Source organism: Mustela nigripes, chromosome 7 (assembly GCF_022355385.1).
Source record: "Mustela nigripes isolate SB6536 chromosome 7, MUSNIG.SB6536, whole genome shotgun sequence".
Taxonomy (NCBI): domain Eukaryota; kingdom Metazoa; phylum Chordata; class Mammalia; order Carnivora; family Mustelidae; genus Mustela; species Mustela nigripes.
In genome coordinates this window covers 4087047-4105250 of record NC_081563.1, presented here as the reverse complement: position 1 = coordinate 4105250, position 18204 = coordinate 4087047, and positions in this window count along the sequence as shown.

Genomic DNA, 18204 nt, shown 5'->3' with positions numbered 1-18204 from the left:
TTGAAGAATCAGAAAAGACTCAAAGAACCTAGAACAAACTGCCCTTCCCCCTGCCAAGAGCTTCCTGAGATCGCAGTAACAGCCGTCACCAAAGCCACCCCACTGGGGGACTGGAGGTCCCGAGGAAGCCTTCCCTGCCGCCAGCCCCTAACGCGACGCTGACGCTTCTCTCTGGGAGGCGGGGAGCTAGAGGAGGACCCGGCATTCCCGGAGCTCCACTTCGCGCTGGAATGACCGAGCCGTACGTGGGGAGAGACAGAGCTCCCAGACTTGGGCTCCCGTTGGCTCCCAGCCCTGTGGGCAGTGGACCCCACTTCCTGCCCTTGTCTGCTGCGCACAGCCTTGTGTTTGGTATTTACTGTCACAGGGTGATGATGCACACTGACCCTGACCCTGGGGGTTAGGAGCTCTGATGCCTGCTCAGCTGTTGGCCAACAGGACTCCGGTCGGTTCCCGTGCGCGTGGGAGACAGCAGCTCCGCAGGGAAAATGTACAGGAGAGAAACTGTCGCTGCAGAGGGGCACGGGGCCAGGGCGCTGTGCTGGGTGGGCACTGTGTGTGTGTGTGTGTGTGTCTGTGCGCGCGCGCGCGTGTGTGTGTGCGCGTGAGTGCGCGCGCGTGTGTGTGCGTGTGTGTGTGTCCGCGCGTGCACACGCCGGGGGAGGGACTGAGCTCCTCGCCTGCCTGGTCTTCTTCAGGTGAGTGTGAGACGCTGGTCCCGGAGGTTCCCTGAGTGACCTGAGCAGGTCAAGGCCGCAGGACGTCGGCGAGGCACAGTCCGGCTCTGCTGGAACTTCCTGGTGACCGCCCTTCGGTGGGACCGGGCTCGGGCTGCTCAGAACCTGCCCCGCTTTCCTGCCCCGGCCGGGGGAGGCCGGCCTCAAGCCCCCCCCCCCCCCCCCCCGCCACCGTGCGCTGTCCGGGGCAGCCCCCGCCGGAGCTGCGGCCCACGGGGCTGCTCCCGGGCCCGGAGCCGGGCTCCCCGCACGGCGGCGTGGACGCGGAGGCCCCGCCGGCTCCTGTCCGGTGCCGCCCGGCTGGCGAACGGCGCAGGCGGGGTCCGCACTCAGGTGCACCGTCCTCGGCCCGCCGTCGAGCGAGGACAGCGGGTAGTGGGCGGATGGGCAAGTGCACGGTCCTCCCCGGCCGCGGCGTGCTTCCCCCGGACGGCGCTTCTCCACCAGCCCGGACGGTTCCCGGGAAAAGCGGCTCTTCCTGCGCCGGCGGCGTCACAGCCAAGTAGCGCGGCCGGAGCTCCCCGTGCACCGGGCTCCGGGGCGGAGGATGCCAAGCTCGGACACTCGGCACACCGCACGCTCTTACACACCACTCACACCACCGCACGCACACTCCACGCACACTCCCCCGTACCGCACCTGCCATTGCACACACAGCAGCACACCATCGCCACACCACACGCACCACACACACACACCAGTCGCCACGGCACACCGCATGCAGCACACACGCGCGTGCACACACACACACCACAGCACAGTCACCACACAGCACGTGTGCCGCACCACACACCCCACACGAGATCACACACATCACGCCCCACCCCCCACACTGTATCACACACATCACACACCACACACACACCACACACACTGTACTGTACATGCATTGTATCACACACATGCCTCACATACTACCAATGTCATACCACACACTGTAAAAGCACTCCCACTCACACATACACACTACATCACTCACACACACACCACACACAGGCGACACCACACATACCACACACCCACACATTGTCACACACATCATACACCTCACGCACACCGTACCACACATACACACCACACCATGCACCCACACCACACACACACAGCACACGAGAAGGGAGCTAATCGGGATTGAGTGCCTTTTGTGGCCGTGCCCCTGGGCCGTATCTTATCCCAATTAATTTTTGTAGCAACGTCGGGAGGCATGTATTCCAGTTTTGTAAGAGGAAACTGAAAGGAAGAAAGTCGAAGTGACTTCCTCCAGCTACACAGCCAGCGCCTGCTGTCATGTGGGAAGATGGCGCCAGGCTGGCCAGCAGCCAAAGACAGACATCTGTTTCCACAGAGGGGAAGAGCGGGGTGCGGGGAGAATCCCCGTCAGGGCCAGGTCCTGGAGCAGCTGTTTCCAGGCGTTGTTGCCTCCTGGGGAGCCAGTTCCCTCGTGGCATTGCTTCTGATGGAAGCCGCCCTCGACAGAGGCCACCAGGCATTTGCAGCAGAAAAAAACTAGTCCCAGAAGCTGCTGCCATGAATGCGAACTCCACCCCTGGCTGCCCCTCTTATGAACTTTGGGGGAAGATGCGCTTCTTAGAGCCACTGTTGGTCCCAGCACAGAAGTGACCGGGCAGTGTAGACTCAGTAGCTTGGATGTCTTCTTGTTCAGCTCGGTGATGGGTGTCTGTCTCTAGAGGAGGTGACAGCTCAGTGGCCTTTCAACGTACATCTTTCTGAGGAGCGAGGACACAGGATTTCTATTAGGATCCACCAGATGGTGGATTGGGATCGGGACCAGGACACCCGGGCAGGAACCATACCAGTCAAGCGTGATGGAAGGGCGCTGGGCAGCGGTGTCCAGTAGCTGCAAAACCTACATGACCCTCAGTAAGTCCCGATAACTCAGAGCCTCCATTTCCTGTGTCTGACATGAGGATGCTGTCTACCCCCAGGACTGTCTTGAGGATAAAACTGAAATTATGAATAGAAAACTCCTGATATGACATCAGTGGAGTTTCTGTTTCCTTGGCCTGGGAACTCTTCCTTCCCAGCCTCTGCTCTAAGCATGGACGCCACTCTCTGCAACGGGCTTGCCAGGTCCTCGTGGCCAGTCCAGGTGCATGAGTAAGTCAGGGACGCTTTTGGTTGCAGGTGGTGGAAGAGGCATAAAAGAACACGTTGAGGTCAGATCTGCTGCAATAGCAGGCGAGTATCCCCAAAGTCGCCAAACTATGCAAAATTGGCCAATGAACCAACTATGGGGTACATGGAGCTAGGGACCCAGCCCTGGGCATGGTTATCAGTGAAATAAAGAAGCCCAAGAACCTCACATAAAGAGTCATACGGTTGTACACATGATGAAGGCTGCGTTGATACTACAGTAAATACGGTAGTATCTCTTTGAACCTGAGATAGCCTGAGGTTGGCTTGAGGACTGGACACCTAGAGGTCAGCCCCTGAGCTGCGGGGCGTGGAGGAAGGGGGCAGCTGTGGAGGGTGAGAGCAGGCTCTAACGGCAGACGTGAGGGGTGTGGCCCGTGACACGCGTGGCCCTCTGTGGCACCTGGGGGGTGTGTGGAGGCGTGTGCGTGTTCCCAGGTTCCGATCCGCTGGGTGCAGTCACTTGGGCTCACCCCGTGTTTCCGCGAAGAGCCCCGCACCTGCACACACAGCATTTATGTGATTCTCAAACTGTTCCCTAATGCAGGAACCGCGCTGGCACAGATGCGTGTGACAAAACAGTGTCCAGGCAGAGCTGACTGCAAAAATGTGCACCGGACCCTGGTGTGGTCACTCCTCCAGGCGTCACACCATCCCCCCTGGAGGAGCGGCAGGTCCCTGGGGCGAGGGGAGCCTCGATGGCGGTGCCGCCTGCCCTCCCATGTTCTCAGTGCCGCGAGTGACACTCGTCTCTGGTCAAGAGCAGTGACAGACAATTGGACCCTAGTTTTACTTTGCTAGTGCTCCAAAGTAGATAAATACCTTAAAAGTATTTCTGCAAAAACCACAGACTGAGGTTAAAACTACTATTGCAAGCACAGGTGAGCAAAGAGAAAGTCACAGACAGGCCACATGTTCTGTTCATGATGCGAGTTCATCCATCATAACGATGAAGATGGTGGCAGCTGGACAAAATCTGACAATAACAAACACTGATTTCCAAGTTATGAGAAATTATTATAAATACAGATTTACATCTGCTCTTGTTAACCGTGAACCTCACCTTCTGTGTGCACAGAGTAAATACCTTGGGGTATTAACAAATGGAAGTGCAAATCCATCATAATTAGCAAGGCATTGAAAACTAAGAATCCCAATAGGAACACGAGCATTTATATCTCTTTTGGCAAAATTATAAGTTTTGTGTTGTTTAATCATATACTTTGCAAAATGCCAATAAACTCAATGATAGTTCTGTAGAAGCCTCTTTTGAGTTTTCTTTCTCAGTAAAAGAGAGAGAGATTGAGAGAGAGAGAGAGAGAGAGAGAGAGAGAAAGCCACACCTACTAACAAAATATTTTTCATCCCACTTCACTAAAATGGCCAAAAGCAACATAAAAAAATGGCACCCTTTGTCTTCACACCTTTTTGGAAGATGCCTATAAATACTATGGGAAATGGGAAGAAACCAGTTTGTGAATAAGTTACGCAGTCTTGGAGGTTGGCTCTACAGTCAGGGACAAGTACAGATGTTTCTAGCATGTTCAATCTAGCATGTTGGTGTTTGCTGAACTCAGTTTCAATAATGGGACACACCAAGAACAGCTTCTTTGTGATCTACTAATGAAAGGCGTACTAGAGCTCTATTCTGAGAGCAAATTATTCAGTTAGCAAAGCAATAATTAATGAAAAGAATATGTAAGGGTAACCAGTGATGCTTTGCCTAATTACTAACAACACCACAAAGAAAGGATTCTGGCACACATCATTCATTCACAACATCTTCTCAGGAAGGCAGCCTTTTCAATGTGGCAATACTCTTCTTTCCCCCCGCCCCCCAAAATCTTCTTTCCCAAGATTTCTTTATCTGAGAGAGAGAGAGACAGAAAGAGAGCATGAGTGGGACAGGCAGAGGGAGAGGGAGGGAGACTTTCAAGCAGACTCCACGCTGAGCACTGAGCCCGATGCGGGGCTTGATCTCATAACCCTGAGATCATGATCTGAGATGAAACCAAGAGTCGGACACTCAACTGACTGTACCGTCCAGGTGCTGTGCGATGTTGCGGTACTTTTTAAAGACATGGCAAGTAAATATGAAAATATTTTGTAGAATAGACATGTTTGTTGTTTATCATACTGCAAAGTACTTAAAAGGATTGCTAAACTAAAACTCTTCAGACCCTCACTGAATGGGGTCAGCACCAAACTTAGAAAATGCATCTAATGGTTCATTTCAGTTTGGATCTATATACTTGGGTGAAGTAGATTTCTCAACTCTGACAATTTAATATCAAAAATAAGCTGAAACATGTAACTTTATTGTGTCGCCAACTGTCAAACCAAACAAAAAGAACAAACATTAGAGTTCTTTCCTTAAAATACAATAATTAAAATATTTCTTGTGACAGAAGTTTTTTTTTTTTTTTTATAAATACAAATTAATTTTAAACATTATTCCTTTCTCCTATGTCATCTTCCAAGGTGTTCACTTTTGTCTCTGGTTTTTCATGTGCACATCTTCAGTAGTTGTGAGTCTATGATGAATGGATACATGAATGTGAATGGCTATTTTTATTTTCACAGATTGTTTTACTAAATGGGTACATGATCAGAGAACACAAAATCAGACAAGGTCATCGTGCACCAGACATGCGAACTGCTGCCACAGCCCGACAGAGCAGAGGTGCACTGAGAGACCGAAAGACCACGGAGGAGGTGAAAATGTCTCCGGGCACCAGACAATCTTACCACAGTTTTAGAATGTGCGAACCCCTGTAGAATGATTGTGACGTGAGAGCCGCCTGCTAGATGCGCCTCCAGGAAACCATTGTGTGTGTTTGGAGGGGAAGATAATACTTACCCCACCTCAGATTCTGACTGTCAGCATCTATAAGACTTTCCTTATTATTTTTACTTTTTTGTTCTCAATTCATTTTAAAATTAAATTGATGTTCTCTGTGCCTGGCCTATCATCTGTGCTCAATAAATGTAGCTATTCCTGGACAAGTTATGGTTATGGCGAACCACTGATTCACACTCCTCTGTTCTCTGGCACATCTGTGTTCTCTGTCAGACTCTGGAACATTCTTTACGACAGGACGGTAGGATGATGGCAGCATCACTCGACTGTTGGACCGTGGCTTGTAGTCCTCATGGATCCTGATACTCCAAGAGCATGGGGATTGTAGCGGCGCTCTTCCCTCAATTGCTTTAGGACTCAAAGGCCCTCCATAGTAGACACTCAATTAGTGTGATCGAATTCTCCAAGAAAAGATATTTTAGGTTATATCTTATGAGATTAATCATATTTGATGATTTTTAGCCCATAAAATAGCAATTTCAGATGGTTTAATTTAATAATTTCCAGTGCTCACTACATAACCTTTCCTGAAATAACTCACTTAGAGGAGATTTTTAAAGGTTCCGGTAAGTAATTCATTGAAAACTTCTTGGGGGAAAAATGGTACTATAAATTTCTCCTGCCAGCACAATCTCTTTCCTTACAGATGGGAAAAAAAAAGAAAAAAAAAAAAAAGAACCCATTCAGGGACGTCGTGACTGCTCGCACAGATTTGGAGAGGGACGGCCATAGAGAAGTTCGCGTGTGGAGGCAAAGATCTGTCACTGTTTCTGCCTCAAGGCGAAGGCCTTCCGGACGTGAGGACCAACCTGTGCCCCAGCGAGGGTGGTGACGCATCCACTGCGCGGCTAAGGCGGTAGGGGCCGCTCGGCAAGGAAGATGGGGGGACGCAGCCCGGACCCCAGACGGTGGGGAGCCCGGCAGGGATTTCAGCCGCTTCTCCCTGCTGGGGACGGGGATGTCCCTGTCCCCTGCACGACACAAAGCCGTTGCAGTTGTGTCGATCTTGAGCTGGGCTGTGTCGCTCGCCCATGAAGTCGGTGTATTTAGCGTTCTTTTCCCGCAGCCCGTGTCGCCAGCAGCGCAGCTCTGGGGTGCGGGGGCCGAGGGAGACCATCGGCAGCGCCGCGCGCACTGCGTTTTAGGGACATCCTCGGGTTTCCCCATCAGGGCGGCTGCGAGTCAGGACCAGGCCTCCTTTCCAGTGCACGAGGTTCGGGGCCGTGGCTGCCTGGTGTCCCCGGGGCCGGGCGCGAGCGGAGCCGGCGTCCCCCGCGCGGCCGCTGGGTGGCGCTGTGGCTCCACGGAGGCGACCCGGGGCGACCCGGAGCGCCCCGCGGCCCGGCCGCGCCCGCACAGGAGGTGGCGTCCCGGGTGAGCCCGGGGTTCCGGGACCGATTCGCCTCGCCGCCGGCCGCTCGCTCGGGACGCGCCCCCGCGTCGGGGGTCGCTCTCTGAGGCCGACTCGGGCCGAGCGCGCCCCCCCCCCCCCCCCCCCCGCCCCGGGGGCCGCCCCCGGGGGCCGCCCCGGGCCGGGCCCCCCCCCCCCCCCGGCCCCCAGCCCCCCAGAACGCGCCGTGCTGGGTCGCAGGGGCGGCCGCCCTACCGACCTCGCTTAGAAGAGGACAAATAAACTGAAGCACATGTCACTTCAAAGGGAGCACAGAAGGGACGTCGGCGGGACTGGGGGCGCTGATGAGAAAGCGCTGCGGCTCCGGACCCGGACCGCACGGGGCGGGGGCGGGTTGGAGGCTCGCACGCGGCCGCGATTTCCGAAGGAACGCTTCGATTTTATGATTTCCAAAAAAAAAAAAAAAAAAGGAAGGGCTTCCCTCCCCCATCTCCGCACTTGGACGTCCTGGCTTTGACTTGGCGGCGTGCCCTGCTCCCCGAGGCCGCCCGGGCAATGGGAGGGGAAGGGCGGCCGCTGGGGTGTGGGGCACCGGGTTCCCCAGGTCCCAGGGGTGGGGGGGCTCCTGCAGAACCGGCAGCCCTCTCCAGGACAGGCCGGGGCAGGCCGGCTTCGCAGCCGCGGCCATCTGTGCTGCTGCGCCCCTCCCCATGGGTGGCCTCCATCTGTGGACGCACCTAAGAGCCGTCCACCTCCGGCTGGGCTTTTGTCTCCAAGCCCTTCCCCAGCAGACCCAGCCCCGCTCCCAGCCTGAAATCCCACAGCTTCCAGCAGCCACTTCCTGGCTAATGGGGACTGAGCCTAATCATTCTCGTTTTTCATGCCTCGTCAGGAGGCCTGAGCGCGGAGAAGGAGGGCAGCTCGGAGGAGGGAGCGTGGGCAGATGTCCTCAGGAAAAATTGACAAGGAATAATCAGAGGCTCCCGCTCTTCCCCCTGTGGGCACCGCCGCCCCCCCGGCTTGTTGCTCGGGCCCTGCAAGGATATTGGAAAATGCCCCCATCGTTCTGAAGAAAATCTGGCTCTGGGAGGCTAATGCATGGTGTTTGATGCACTTGGCTGTCCTCCTGAGACTGGGTTGCAAATGTAGTTCAGGCGAAATTGATGAAGTATCAGTTAATCTGAGGCTGACAGTTTAGAGAGGTCACAGCTGTGAGGGCTGCCAGGGTCTCGGAGAAAACAGACGGAGAGTTAAAGAGACAGAGGGAGCCGGTGGGAGGAGGCATCCGTCTTCTTCATGGGCAGGTCTCGAACCTTTGTGCGTTGCCATATCTCTGAGCCCCCCGCCTCCACAAGCACTTTGAATCCGGACAGTCACACCATCCGCTGCTGCAGAAACCCAAACCCACATTCCTGATGCTCCTCTCCCTTCGGAAAAGCAGAGAGCTGCTGCTCCTGACTGAAACAGGCAGTCAGCTGGCCTAATGCAAATTTCCTTTTTTTAATTGGAACTCTGAGTCATGTCTGCCCGTTCCTGCATTTCCTGCTACAGGAAGGTTGTCTAGGTATATGGCGTATCTGCAGACGGGGAGCCGTGCAACTGCTCAGAAGAAGTTTTCTGGGAGTGGTAGCCGCTGTCTGGAAAGAGATGAGAACAGATACAAATTCACGTTTATCCCAAACTGTTTTCTATGTGAACATCTAGGGCTCTACGACCCAGTGATCTGACACTCAGAGATGAACATGTGGCCGTGTTCCCCGTGTGCCTTCCACCCGAAAATGTGGCTTTTAAGTTTAGATTTGCCAATAATTGGGCTTTATGGGATACGAAGCAGTGAGGGTTTGGGAGCCGACCGACTTTGGGTTTGGATCTGGACTTTGCTGAGCTTTGAGAAGGATTTCGTGATTATCTTCACGTGCTTGCAGGAAAACAGGACAAGAGGTGGTCATCGACCAGATGATCCAATGGCTAGTAGACGGAGCCGGGATTCTCCGCCGGTTTCACACTTCTCCATGTCCCCGTTCTGAGCCAGAACACTGATCCTGGCTGACATTTACTCAGTGTTTCTAAAGTGCCGCCTGGGCTGTGGCATTCTACATGCATAAACTCACTTACCCCTCCCTGCAAACTTGGGGCAAGATATTTTCATTATTAGTATCATTATTACCATATTATCTCTTTCTGAAAGAAAGGAAAATTGAGGTTTGGCAAATCGTTAGCACAGTCCATTCCCTTCTGTCTCAGTGGGGCTGGGAACTTTTCCTTTCCCTCGGGGGGGTAGGGATAGGGGGGTTTCGGGGGGGGGGGGATGCTTTTTCAAGACAAAGACTGAAAAAACTATAAATATGAGTGACTATAGCCAGATGGAAATAGCCACTCTTTTCGGTAATAAAAAAAGTATGTTTGTTAAGAGGAACACAAGGACTTTTTCCCCAAAGTCCATGGGGATTGTGCATAACAAGAGAACAGCCCCTCTAGAAGGGAAGTCTTTCCTCAGGAAACAGGAAGTCATTGTGCTTTCAGAGGCGCCGTGACTGCCAGGTTTGTGCAGGGCCGTTCGCAGCAAGGGGTTAGGGCTTTCTTTCTGCTGGTCCCCAGGGGGGGCGTCTCGGGCTGTGGCCATCACGCCGGGCACGCCGGGCTGTGTGGAAGGCGGATGGGGCCATCTTCGGTCCTTCCTGCTTCTACAAGATGTATGAAGGGCTGTTCTGAGATGCTGGATTAGGAGCCCGTGTCTCCTCGCTGTGCAAGGTGCGGCATTCGCCTTCCTGGACCCTCTCTGGCAGCAGGCAGGGGCTCCCCTCTCCGGGCCTGCACCCCGCCTGAGGACGTGGTGTCTCGGTGGTTTCAGGCAGAGAGGCCAATCCAGTCCTCGCAGTCCCCCAGGAACCGAGAGCTTGTGCTTTTCGTTCTAACCCAAGAGAATTTCCTGCAGTTTCATTTCATCACTTACAGACAGACAGACAGACATGCAACCACACATACATACTCACCACACGCATCACACGTACACACACACCGCACACAGCACACGCGCGCATCAGAGAGTTTTCTGTCCCAAGATGTTGACGGTGCTGGGACTCAGGAACCCTCTTAATCAGGTCACTATGACACAACTTCATAGTAAGAAGAAAGGAGCGCGCCTGCTCACCCGATGGAGACAAGGCAACAAGCGTGTGCGTCCCCCTCCTCCGCAGGGCAGCCTGCAGTGCCGTGGCCCGGGATCCTGTCTGCTTCTTTCCCGGCATCCGGAAAGCCATACAGGTTTTTGGCCTCAGTCCTCTTATCTGTTGAAGAAGTGTTTGGACTCTGGAGATAAAAGTATCAAAAGGCAGCGTGACAGCCCACGGAGGAGCCGCCGTGCGGTGGCCGCTGCAGGGGTGGGTCTGTGGGGTCTGGTGGTTCTCCCGCCTGACGGTGACAGGCTGGCCAGCTCGCCTCTGCCGAACCTCGGAATCACATCCCGACCCGGAGCCCCTCCTCACCAGCAGGGAGGCAGGCGATCCGAGGGCCTAGGTGAGGGCTTTCATGGGGCGTCTGCTGTCTTCAGAGCATCGTCCTTCCCGTGCTGCTTCGCCTCGCCTCCGGCTTCTCTGAACTTGAACCTTCAGTTGCGGAAAAGGAGCAGGAATCTGTAAGGGACGTCTAGCAGCACGCTTCTCAGTGTCGATGCAAAAACCACGCAGCCGCCGGAACGCCATGCCCTGGTTTCTGATCCCGGAACACACACGAGCACGCTAGCAGGAAGCCAGGAGTGACGGGTCCCTGGCGACGGCAACAGGGACCCGGTCCTCACGTGGGCGTGACAGGCAGACACCCACTCCTGGCCGAGGGAAGCTGTGCACACAGAGGATTCCTGCTCCCGTGGGAAACTTGAGGGCTTTCCGATGACCTCATATGCATGGCCTTTTCTAAGGAAGAAGATCAGTGTGTTCCCCTGCGCTGTTGTCACAGGCGAGGGCTTTGGGGAAACCCTCTAGCCTGTGGTTGCTCCCCAAAGCAGCAGCCCTGGGGAGGAAGTGCACGAGAGAGGTTTCCCAAGGCTCTTGTTGCCCTTTCGCGGCCTGAGCTGATTTGGGGATGGGCTGAGTCACACTATCGTGGCTGCACCTGTTCCACACGCCTGCTCCGCTATTAGAAAGAGTATCTGTTAATGACAGAGTATTCTGATTGCTCAAAATGAGTGCCCAACTCCAGAAACCTTAGCTAGCTTTCGGTTTTATTTCAAAAAAGGGGAAAAAATTAGAAGACCAGCGGAGCAACTCCTAATGATTTAAAACTCGTGTTAGAATGAGAGGCACACACTACAGTGATCCTACAGTGGGGACCCTGGCCCCGCAGCACCGCCTGACAACCTGGGGGACATGCAGATTCTGGACACCCCAGACACCCCAGACCCACTTTTAAGTATAATTCCTCTCACAGTTCAATTGACAGCGTGTCACGTTTTGTTTTGTTTCCCTTTGCTAAACTTTTACAAGAAGACAGTCAAAAGTTCAAGGATATCCAGCGAGAGGAGAAAGACAAGGGCCCCGGCTATGTTTCAGGGGCCTCAGGACCTCATATATTTCCGTTTTTCACTCTCAGTACCTAGGTGCCATGTCAGTGTTCTCTGTGTGACGGCAATAATCAGCATTACGTAAGCTATGCACATTTAAACAGTATTTAAATTCTCCCGATCTCACTATTGTGTAAATGTCTGGAAGAGGGTTTTAAAAATGGTTTCCTTAGGATTGGTTCTCTCGTAGCCTGTCCAGTATTAATGGATGTTTCGAAAACCAACTCCAGGGAAAAAGTAGGATTTGTAACTTTATCACAGGAACTCTGAGGCCACACGAGTCAGCAAGACGCTGCCTTTGGATTATCGTGGTACTAACACAGGGCAAGAAAGGCACCGTCCATGGGCTGAGGTCATTTTCCTGATGACCTCTGATGGAGAGTTCAGGGCTGCGTTGGTGCCCGATAGCCCTGGGCAGTGTTTGGTCCAGGCCTCCTCCGCCCAGCTTCCTGAAGACTTCCTGTGCCCTTCAAGGGGCTAAATTTGCCATCATTGGTCTAACATGTGAACCTTGAAACGCAGATCTTCAAGTGTCTGCTCTGAGAAGTAAACAACCCAGGATACTTGAGCGTCTGGTGGGAAGAAGGTGGCATGGGACATCGTCTCCATGCGTGCCTGTGGGCATGAACAGTTCTGCCCCTGATCCGTGGAGGGACCTCTTCGAGCAGAAATTTGTCTTTAAGACTACAAAAATGTCTTTAAGGCGGTGATTTCCTTTAAAAGAAGATAAATAGGGGCGCCTGGGTGGCTCAGTAGGTTCAGCGTCTGCCTTTGGCTCAGGTCATGATCTCAGGGTCTTGCTATGGAGCCCTGCGTTGGGCTCCCTGCTCAGCGGGGAGCCTGCTTCTCCCTCTGCTCACTCTCTCTCTCTCTCTCTCTCTCTTTAGCTCACTCTCTCTGAAATAAATTTTTAAAAAAATCTTAAAAAAAAAAAAGAAGATATCTTTTTCAAGATATCTATCTTCACCATACTGTTTGCATGTGAATAGACTTACGAAGTCTGTTGCCCGCTATCGCGATCGGGGAGCTGGGTTGGCGCATACCTGTTTCAGGGAATACATTTGGAACGTATGTTCGGGGGTGACAAGAACTGTGTCTTTGGGCTGATTTCTCTCCATACATAAATGGCAGCTGTTGACCTGTGAGTCAGCGTGGAGCCGGCAGGTCCCTCCCAGATTCATTTACATGCCAACGCCAGGCAGGGGGCGATTGGGTAACTTTGCTCCTGTGCCAGCTTCCAGAACAAATAAAAACAAATAGATACATTTGTGAATCTAGAGCTTCCTTTGCTCTCTTGTTACCTGTGTGTGTCTGTCTGTATTTTTTAAAACAGATCATGATATGAGAATTCTGGAACTCTTCATTTTACAGTGCATTTTATGTGGTAATAACCATAATAATGGTCCACCGTTTGGATAGTGATGTGAACTAATTAACAAAATTGCCCATGAGGTCGCTGGTGTAATGTTTTAAATTTTATTTATCAGTTTTGAAGGAAAATATCTAAACTATTACAACAGTAGGAGCCTGGGGTGTGTGTGTGTGTGTGTGTGTGTATATATATATATATAATAGTGCTGATTCTTTATCAAATCTCTGTCCCTCTGCCTCCACCTAACGTAACCAAATTAACGCAAGCGGCAGCTTTCCCTGGACACTGTCTTCTCATATGAATGCTTGCGGAGATGAGCATCTATTTTTTGCCGGGATAATTGTCACTATTACGATTTATTTGGTACCAAGTGAGAAAGCAGAATTGTCCTTTAATTGGACACACATTTGTTGACAGGATAACATATTCACTAGCTGTCTGCTAGTGGACATCTGGCGTGTTCCTCTGCCCAGCATCTCTTCCCGTCTTTTCCTGGAAACAGCACCTTCTTCCTGGAGCAGCAGCCCCTCCTCTGCTCCGGGGAAAGCCAGGACTGGCCACTGTCTGCTCCTTGTGCTCTGTTCTCCTGACTGGGACACAGAGCACAGCAGAGCCCAGGGACACCATCCCGTGACTTTCATCTGTAGACTCAGGAGAAAGATGGTTTTTCTCTTGCAGACTCATGAGATGATCAAAACCTGCATCTTTCTAAGGTCAGATGTCACTGTCCCCTGACACCCAGAGGAATGTTGTGGACATTAAGGGGAAAAAATGTCATCCCATGAAGGAACCAAAGCTGAGAGACACACAGAATTTGGACAGTATTTTGAGTGTCCAGGCTCTAGGACGTCGGCATCAATCTGAAACCTCTCCCTTAATGAGAGTGAGCGAATGCCCCTTTGTGCTGAAGGGAGTCTGAGCTGTGTCAGGCATTAGCTACTGAAGGAGAGTGGGATAAGGCTCTGCCCTATGGTCGAAGATGTCTTTGTGTTTACAGTATTGATGGAAGTGATTATATCAAGTCATTAATTCTAAGCACATTATGGAAATTTCTGGAACCTCTAAAAGGAATCAATAGTGATGTTCGCTCATACCCTTTATCTCCTTCTCCTGCTCCTTTTTCTCATGATGAGGACTAAAATATGATCCTCTGTGAAAAAAGAAACAAGTCCCCAATGGGGTCATCTGTCCCCACGGAAGGAAACCAAGGCCTGATTACTCTTCCAGCCTCTCCCAGAAACGTGACCTTTTATTTTATTCTTTTCATTTGCGATTTTGTTTTTAATTATCTTTTTAAAAAATATTTTATTTATTAATTTGAGCGAGAGAGAGAGAGAACGCAGAAGCAGGGAGATCAGCAGAGGGAGAGGGAGAAGCAGGGTCCCCACTGAGCAGGGAGCCCCATGCGGGGTTCAGTCCCAGGACTCTAGGATCATGACCTGAGCCAGAGGCAGCTGCTTAACTGACGGAGCCACACAGGCAGCCCTTGTTTCTAATTATCTTAAGCCTTATCACATAACTTATAAATTCACATTGATGATACATTTCCTCTACTTTAATGCTGCCAAGGAGCTGGCAGAAGCACCATTACCAATCATACGTATACAGTGATTCTGCGGTCGTGTTTTTGAATAGCTGTTTAGAGGACAATCCTGAATTATAACTTAGGCTGACTTAGTAAAGAATTCACCAGCCAAGTTGGCCACTATATGTTGTCACACTGAATTTTAAGAGCATCTGACCTTGGGTGCCTGGGTGTCTCAGTGGGTTAAGGCCTCTGCCTTTGGCTCAGGTCATGATCCCAGTCCTGGGATTGGGCCCCACATCGGGCTCTCTGCTCAGCAGGGAGCCTGCTTTCCCCTCTCGCTCTCTGCCTGCCTCTCTGACTGCTTGTGATCTCTGTCTGTCAAATAAATAAATAAAATCTTAAAAAAAAAATAGCATCTGACCTTAAAGATCATCTATAAAATGTGAGAAATGTTAAATATTCTTTATTTACTATTATCTATATGCCTTTCCTCAAGCAAGAGGCAACGTTTTAAGTGCAGGAAATTTTACCTGAATTGGCACAGTTGAGGGGCGCCTGGGTGGCTCAGTTGGTTAAGCGTCTGCCTTCAGCTCGGGTCATAATCTTGGGGTCCTGGGATCGAGCCCCATGTAGGGCTTTCTGCCCAGTGGGGAATCTGCTTTCTCTCTCCCTATGTGCTCTCCCTCTCTCTCTTCTTCAGATAAATAAATAAATAAAATCTTAAAAAAAAAAAAAAAGGGCATAGTTCAGACCGAAAAGATAACGTGGACTTTGCCAACTTTTCCCCAACCTTTGCCTTTAACAGGTTAAGGGGTCAACTTGAAACACAGCTGAGTCTTGCGGTTCTGTGAGACAGTGAAGGAGTTCCTCAGTATTTAAATATGTTAGTATGACCAGTTATGTAAATCTAAATATAAACCAAGGTCCTCCAGGTTGAGGGATGGCATCAACCATCTGCAGGAAAAATGGAACATTAGGGACTGATTCCAATTGTATCTTTGAAGAGGAAACAGAGACAGCACTTGCTAAACCAGAATTCCTACCAAGTTCAGAAGGCTGGTTACATGCATTCAGCCACAAGGCAATCTTATCTAAATCAGGGTCTTAAGTGTTCTATCAACCACTCGAGGTCTGAATTCTGGTGTAGGAGACCAGTTTAAATATGGCATACATCAAACATCCTCACCGACATTTTGTTTTGTAATAAACAAGGCAATGGCCAGCGGTGACTCCTTACTTGCGTTCTTGAGATGTCATCATGTCTGCCTTTCCCCAGGTCTTCTTACTGCCAGCGAAGCTCACTTTTGTTCCAAGGAGGCTCTTCTTGGGGTTGCCCAATACTCCACCCGTGTCCCCTCTCCCCCGGTGAGGCTCTGGCATCCCTGTGCAGATGCAGGGGCCTGGCCTGACTTCGCCCGAATGGACCACGGAGATTTGGCAGGTCTCGTGTTTGCGCTGACTCTCTGTTCAACAGCGTGACACAGAGCCCAGTCCCGAACAGGGTCTCTTTCTTGCCCTTCTCAACACCACCCCCTTTTCAATTGCTCCTTCGTCATGTGCAAAACGAAGGTGCAGGCTCCCAAGTCAGACGTCAGACGTCCTTCTGAAAGGTCCTGACCCGCTCTGGCGAGGCCATCTGCGGGATACACTCCTGCTGCTCCTTCTTCCCTGGAAAGAAGACGTCCTGGCCTGACACAGCCCTTCTTTTCTCCTGCTGCTGCACTCTTGCCCACCGTCCCTCCTGCAAATACCTGTGTATGGCCCCTGGGGCGGGTCCCACCTGCTGGATGGGGTGGTACCTGACTCAGGAATTGCTCAGTAAAGCCAATTAGGTCTTCAGATTTACTTGGTTGGAGTGTGTGTGTATGTGTGTGTGTGTGTGTGTTTTAAACACTGCAAATATCACCTGGACTCACTAAGTCAAATCCATCTTCTCAGAAATACACGTGCTCTTTCGAACTTCAGGTATTTGAAGACGGCAAAGAGGCAGACTTCATCAGCATCATGAAACAAAACACAGCTCATTACCTCATCAAACTGAAACTGTAAAATGCACACAGTAAGAAGTCACTCTGAAAGGGGCCCCTGAGTGGCTTAGTCGGTTAAGCAGCCGACTCTTGATTTTCAGTTCAGGACTTGATCTCGGGGTCACGGGTTCAGGCTCCGCACTGGGCTCCACACTGGACTTGGAGCCTACGTAAAATGCGAGCGAAGTTAGTGTGAGGGTTTTGATTTATTAATTGTCCTTACGTCAAGTTGTCCCCAGAACCCTGAGGGCACCGTGCCCACCCGCAAGTTCCTGGAGAGAACTTTCTACACAAGGGAGTTCAGGAGGGCAACGTAACCCTTTATTCTTAGCTAGCTCTCTGGAACCAAACTTTAGTACAGAACAGAGAAAACTGGGCTGGACATTGTGGAAAATTTTATCTTCCTTTCATTTGTTTAGAAAACACAAATTTTTGTAGCCCAAAAATGGAATATTTGCTGTTCAGAATTTGTTGCTGTGATCTTTAGAATCGAGCGTTTTTACCATAAATACTGTAAAATATAGGCCTTCGAAAGTGTCCGCTCAACCGCCTGTCTGCTTAAATATAACGCATTTCCTATATATTTACATTTGTTGCATTAACAAAGGTGTTCATAATGCTGACGAGGTTGTATGTTTGTTAAATTGATGAAATTACACTATGTGTCTTGCCTTTATTGTATAGAACTTACATTGTGAGACAGAGACACATGCACACACACATACACACACAAAGATGGAGAGAGAGAGAGAGGGAGAGAGAGACAGAGAGAGAGGATTGCGTGAGACCTGGTGGTTATTTGCAGTCTTTGCGGTCTTGAGCCATATTTTCCCCTCCTCCGCGTGTTATGAAGCTGTTCTATCCATGCATCGCTGCTGGGAGTCTAGGAAAGGATGCTGGCCATGCCCTCAATACCTCTGATGTCTGAGAAAGCGAAGAGCCTCTGTGCTTATGGGGGAGGGTGTGAAGAATCAGGAACGCAAAGGCTCACAAGCAGAATACGGAGAGGACTTCGGAGAAGCTGATTCTCCTAAACAAGGATCAGGTTGCTCCATCCCTCCTGATCCTGATAAAGACGGGCGGAGAGTTCTGAGATGGGGGGAATCGTAGGAAGTGTCCCACAGGGGGAGGAAGACTTGCACAAGACCGATGTCCCATCTGAACTAATATACCCACCCTTGAGCAGCGGGTGGTCTTCACATGCCGGCTTCCCTGCTGCTCTTCAGCAACACCAGGTAAGGGTCTCTGCCGGCAGACTGGCCCTGGCCTCCTAGAGCTGCCCTGCCCTCCGGATCCAGTGATGCTAGCCGGTGGCCAGGGTGTAGAATGGGAACTTATTTTTCTTCCTTAGTGATAAAGAAGACACTGAAAGACCTCCACAGACACAGAAAGAATCGGACACTGTTGGTGATTCAGAATAAAATCCTTTTGAAGGGAGGTTCTGAAAAGACCTGGAGCTAAGAAAGACCCCAGGTGAGGATGCTGTCAGTGGCACAGTGGACACACGTCCAAAGCTGAGACCGAGAGCCCTGGAACTCTCAAAACGTAGCTATCTCCCTGTGATGGTTTTCTTAATCTCTGGGCTCTAATGTTGCTGGTGGTTGGGTTGTCCTCACT